Raw genomic sequence first — 6879 nt, forward strand, 5'->3', positions numbered from 1 at the left:
CATGCTTCCCCAGGAGATGAGTTGTTTTAAAAATCTTCATATTTATTTGATGCATAAAATCGAGTAATTTTGTTACTTTGAAGAGCTGATCCAAATATCATTGAAACAAAATATATGCCTTTATGCTTTTGTGTTGTTCCTTTATTTGGGTAGTATTTTGAATTTTCTGCCACTTTGCTATACTTTCAGTTTAAACTCTTAGTCTTTAACACTCTCTGAACTTCTCATTAACTGATTTTTGTAACCATAAAAATGAGAGAAGTTGTCAAGCTAAGCATAGCCATGCCAGTATCTTGGAAGAGTTAAGCCAAGTGTGTTGACACAACGTTCTTTCTGCAGGAATTTGATGAGTCAGTTTAGACTCCAGTTAAAAATTTTAATTTTAGACAGAGTAACTGAAAATAATGGGACTTGTCTGACTATTCAGTTATTTAATTAGCCTTTTACGTAGGACCAAGAGTTACATAGTCACTAGCATGGGCAGAAGTGCGCTGAGTTTGTCTTTAAACTTTATGTAGAATATATAACTCATTCAGCAGGGGATAGGATATAGAAATTAGAATACTTGTTACAATTAATTCATCACACAGAAAAGAAAGAATCTAGGCAAGCTGATTCTTGCAACCTCAAACAAACCTTGTCTTATTTTGAACTCTTATTGTGTATGACAAAAGCAAGGTTGTTTGTGGGAAGAAAAAAATAAATCAATCCATTATATGATATTTCTCAAGATAAATGTGCATAAATTGCAGGTAAAATTTATCTAACTGGCTATATAAATCACTGTTTATGAGCAAGTTTGCATAAAAACCTACGAAGAAGGCTTATTAAGAAATTACTAATCACCTGGGAATGACTGAACAGGAGTATTTAGTTTTGCTTATCATCAGTACCATGAGGATTTGATTTTTTCTTACGTCTGAACTCTTTCCTCTTTTCTTCTCGTTTTATTCTGCTCTCCAGGACAAGTCTCTGATTAATTTTCCTGTGGGTATCAGAAAATAATAAGTTACCTGATCTAGACAAATAATTAACAAGTAACTCCAGTCATTTAACTGTAACTCAGCAAATCTCACTGCAAAACTCTATGCTACAAAAACATTAAGCCCTCTAAACCGGCAATGCTTCATGGCTATTGTGAGTTTTCAAGAATAAAATGAACTAAACGATATTCAGTTAAAATAGAAATATTAAATACTAAAGTTTACCAAATATTAATTTGCATATCTAACAGTAAACCCTATCTGTTGCTACATAAAAAGCAAAAGTATCCTATTTTTTATCCTTGCTCCCCATGAAAATGAACAATTTTTGAATAGTGCCTGCTAACTCCAGATAGGGCTAGCAAATTTACTGTTAATCTGGATACAAAGCAAGCACAGGAGTGGATCGAAGTGGCAAAATATAGATGTACTACTAGCTCATGGAGAGAATCTGCACACGGGCAATACAATGTCAGGAATTATTAGGACCCAGTATGTAGGAGGGAGAGCTTCCTCCTGTCAAATGCATTTTTGTAGGTATACTCAATGATAATTCAGGAGGCAAATCCAGCTGTCACAAAAATGCTGAAAATAAATTTTCATGTGTACGTATATACATATACACATACTTATGTATATATAACCCAAGATTTTCAATCTGCGTAACATTTGATGCCTGATTTGTAGTGAGAATTACAGAAAGAGTGGAGAGTCTGGGAAGTTTCAGGTGTCTTACATTTTCCATTCTCCCCCAGAAATTTAGAACAGTTGTGGAAGATAATGAGGGTTGGACTTAATGATCTTGAAAGTCTTTTCCAACCTAAATAATTCTATGATTCTGCATATGTTGCAAAGTCTACTGTGAATAGCCTCCTGGAACAGCCACGTAAAGGAATATAACTACTTTGTGTCTGCAGTTTTTACGTCCTAACCCCTGTACCTGGCATACTGTGTTCTGACTGTCATTAGGCTTCCACTTCACCATTAGCTGTCCTCCTAAACCTTCCCTTAGAGATGTGCTGCTTCAGCAGGCACCACCTTGGCCTTGACTGTTCTATTGCCCAGCCACACTGCCCTCCGTCAGCGCAGTTGCGCAGCTAATAGTTGACATTTTGTGGTGGCCTATATGCAGTGGTCCCTATGTGACCTCTTGGCTATGAGATGGCTTTTACTGGACTGTTTCCTACTCTAAAGCAGTGGTATTATTTGGTGGAAGGCTATCCAAAACCCTTATGCTAAGTTGAAGGCTGAGAAATTTCAGAAGAATGTTTCTAAGTATTACCTGCTGACAGACAATTATTAAAGGTGTAATCCAGCTCTCCTCGGTTGACGAAATTCACTGCAACATGAGAATAATAAAGAGTGAAATAATAACAGTAGCAGCAGTCTTCCTGGTTCTGGTAGGGAATCAGAGGGGAGATGTGCAGCTGCAGGGCCACCACACACAGACGCACCAGGGATTTCACTAAACCGTTGACAGAAAGTAGCACAGGGCATCTGGAAAATGCAGAAGATATTACCTTAATAATTTTGGTCTGTGTAGAGTTTGGGTGAATGTGATCCGAGAATCATCCTCAAAACACACCTTTCTGTTAAAGAGAGAGCACAACTAAGGGTTTGCGAGTGGGAATGTGTTTTGTACTTTGTGAGATGCCACCTGAGGCACCCGCTGATATTCTGCAAACTGATGTATGCGCGCATGTGTAAGTGATAAATAAAATCAGAAAAACCAGATAGCTTTGTTTACCTTGACCTTAAGCAGTGGATGTAACTTCTTGCCTTTGCATATGGTACCATTATGTTACTGTTGCTATGCTAGTACCGTATCCCCTCAATGACAATATGGTATATAAAGTGAATAAATCATTTATCCTTTTAGAATAAGCTGCAGAGAATCGTATTTGGAATAGGGAGGGAGGATCTGAAAGTGGGCTATATACTCAGCCATTGTAAATTATCTTCAAAATTATCCTGCAGCAACTATTCTTCAGGCTCAAAATATTTTAGAGCTTTCATATTCCTTTGATATTTGCCCTCAAGTACAGACAGGGCAAAGGCTCTAGTGGATGTGAGATTAAAATTGTAAATTGCACTTCACAGAATTTGGAGTGTTAAATCTCCTACTCAGCTTTGAAACTCGGATGTAGACTGGTCATTGACATCTTCATAACTATTTTGGCAATATTTACAGCTTGCAAAACGTGCTAAATAGGGTGGTGCTAAATACATGCTCCATAGTGTTTTACAAGTCAGAAGCCAGACGTGTTCTTTGTTTTCTGTGTTTATTCATATTCATGGCTGTTGAGGTTGTAGCTGGGTGTTCTGTAAGGCAGATGCTTTACGAAGCCAAAAGCATAAATATAAAGACAATTCAGAGCTTGCAGTAATGGTCTATTCCCTGTTACGCCAAAATGAAAAAAAAAAATCAACAAAACCCCTCATCATAACTTATTGAAGAAAGCTATGTATTTTTGCTGTATGATACTGTGGAGCCCAACATAATGAATCACCAATTCAAATGAAAAAGGAGGCAGATTCAATATGTGCAAGAATCTCGTTTTTGTAGAATGCCTGGGGTGGTCTAAGTGTCTAAAAATGTATGTAATGGAAACAGGCTTAGCCTAGATTTCCCACAAAGATTTGTACTTATGTTTCACCTGGCATGATTTGTTGCAGCTAATCTTACCACCTTGCCTAATAAGTGTGCCGTGAAAATCTGTTATTCAATTCTGGTACTGGCTTTGCTTTTCTAGTGTTTTGTTTAACCACTATATTTTTAGGACAAAGTCAAAAGGAAGATGCAAAACGAAAAGGCAGAGAAGCATCTAAGTGCCATAAATTTACTTGATAAAGCTGATAGTTGATCCTGGGTTTGAGAAGTGAGCATGAGATGGTGCCTTTGATCTGGAATACTTTGATACTGGAAGCGGCTGTGCTATGCATTTACTCTCATGATTCACAAATTGTTCTGAAAAATCCTTTAACATTAACCAGCTCAAAGGCAACTTTGTCCTTGTTTAGCTCTGAATTTATTTTTTTTTTGGAGAGGGGGCATGACGATGTTAGAGACTTGCTGTAACTTTTTAGTGTTGTGGAGGACCGTAGCCATGTTTCCATCATGGTATTTAGTTCTTAAGCACAAAAGGCTATTTATTTTCCAAAAAGTCTAAGTTTAGTAATACATGTTTAGATTTTATCACTCATTTTCAGCTGATTCAGTAGATTTTGTCACTCATTTTCAGATCTAGTTCAACTCTAACATTTTATAAAAAAAAAAAAATCCCACAATCTCTATCAAATAAAGTAACACTGCGGTGTTACAAATCTTTTGTGTTGAACACGTCATAATTTTATATATTTTAGAATACAAGCAAACATTTCCCAGTCATTACTCATGGACCATTTATGAAATACTTGGGGGTGGGTGTCAGCAGAGCTGACGTGACGGTGACTAGCAGAGTTCTACTTGGAGCTGAGGGTGTGTTACAGGAGGGAGACACTCGGTCTCTGGTATTACATGGGCGTGTGTCTTTATAAGCCAAAGATGAGATTCCTCACTGGTGTGCGGAAATTTGCACGCCACTTCCTGGGTAGCAAGCTTTTGGCAAATAAACCTTCTAACTTGGAGATCTTTAGCTGAGTTTACTGTAGTAAGGTGACGTTCTGGCTCAAGTCCTGTGGTTTCATTAGGCTTGGTTGGTACAGACTCTCTGCGTACCCTGTCTCACATGCGTGCCAGCAAAGGGGAGGAGAGACATGTCAAAATGTGTGTTTTATTAACACACTGGATAGATATGCCAGCTTATTGACACGAATAGGATGCCTTCCAAGTATGTCCACCACAACTCGCTGTACTTGCAAAACCAAAGAAATACTGTGAAGATGTATTCCTTACACGGAAAACATGGGAAACAAGAAAAAAAAACCTGAAGTTTTTGTAAAGACTTTCTTAGAGAGACCTACATTTTTTACTGAGCTGGAATAATAAAAGGACACATTGCTACTTATAAAAAATAAAATAAGAAAAAGAACCAAACCTGTTTTCAGTAGTGATAGTAGTTTTTATTTTTTTTTCGTTTTTATTTTCATGATGACTTTTATGGAAATAACCTTGATTTTATTAGCTTGTGTTCTATTTTATACCACAATCAGAAAGAATGATTACATTTAACGTGGAGAGCTGAGCAATTAACAGAGTTAATAGTCTTAAAGATAAGATAGGAATGCTTTCTGTATGTGATTGTGAGGTCATCAGATTTAAAGAAAAATCCCCAACAAAACTACACGAACAAAAACATTGCTGTGTACCTTTCTCTTTCTCCACAATTACTGCAAAATTTATTTCAAAAAATCATTTCTCACTCAACTTCACATTATCATTTATCTGAAGGGAGTGTTTCGCAGTTTGACTAATTGTACAGTTTAAAAACTACTGCTTACCTGAGGCTAATATTTCTTAGCTGTCAGTAGCAGATGACTTGACTTAGAATTTGAAAGAACATCTCATACTACAGGCTGCAAGGTCATTCAGAATTTGAAAAACAGTGTGGATGTCCAAAATGAAATCTGCTCTGTAGGGGTCTGAATTCTAGTGGACATTATAAAGCTTGGACTGACATGTTCATCATTAGCTTATTTCCTCAACTGCCCTAATTTTAGGACTGCATTCTGATCCACCTAAGGCAGGAGGAACACATATTAATATTTTACAGTAGTCAGTTAGTATACATTAATTGTTCATGATTTACTTCATGATGCCAAAAATCCCCCAGAACGCAGATTTTATGATGGAAGATTTGACTGTAAAAAGTTTCCTTAGCAAAACATGAAAAAATAATATAAAGAAAGGCTTTCCTATAGTGTACATTTTTCCATATTAAAAAATCAATTGAAATGAGTTTTTATATGACAGAAGTATGAAGGGTCAATTCATTCCCTCTCTTTAGTAGTCACTAAGGGGCCTTTTTGGCAGCACTGAAGAAGTTCTGCTAACAGTGGTGGGAATAGCAGGATTTGATCATGTCATTCATGATATCTTCCATCTTACATTCATTCCCTTATTTTAAAGTTACTCATATGCCAGAATGTTTTGAGGACTGGAGTTCTGAAATAAAGCTAGCTAGTCTTAGATATGTTTGTATTTGTGCAGCGCAAAATTTTGATTTGAAAAAGCCAGAGATTATTTATGGAAAATCTTATCAAAACTTATGCACTAGGGAGCAAAAGGTAATTCTAGTTAACATGTACACCTTTGTATATTATTTTAAATAGCGTATTTAATACAATGAATCACTTGGCATGTAGCTAGTAACTAGTTTTGTAGCAAACACTATACAACTATAACAAATTATTATAGCAAATACAGCAAATTTTGCTGCTGAAGAAACTTCAAAATGAACCATCTGATAGCATAAAATGATTCCATCTTGTGATGAAACTACTGTGATTTCCTAAACAAATAACAGCCTGTCAACAAATAGCTTTTCATCAATCTGAATTTACAAAGATACTTAGTATGCTTCTTTAAGAAAAAAGAAAAAGAAAAATAGCTATTGTGAAAGATAGTGAAACTTGGCACACTTCCCGCACTGTGATGTGATAATTTGAATAGAATTCCTTCCATGATTGTGGGCATGAAATACTCCAACATTTCAGCCATAAACTTAAATATCTTATGAAATTCTCATACATTATTTGTCTTCTGTGGTGTATAGGAGCAATTTGTAGTTACGTTGGTCATTAATAAATGTGCTGTTCATAGGAAGGCATTATAGGTTTGCCCTGTTTTAACTAGTAACTTTTGCAGGTTTTTGATATCTTATTGGATATAATAATGGATGAGTGGTTTAAAGAAAAAGGAATAGCAGTAGGTTGAAAAGGACAGCCCCTGTGGACA

The sequence above is a fragment of the Tauraco erythrolophus genome, chromosome 3 (genome assembly GCF_009769465.1).
Source record: "Tauraco erythrolophus isolate bTauEry1 chromosome 3, bTauEry1.pri, whole genome shotgun sequence".
NCBI classification, from domain to species: domain Eukaryota; kingdom Metazoa; phylum Chordata; class Aves; order Musophagiformes; family Musophagidae; genus Tauraco; species Tauraco erythrolophus.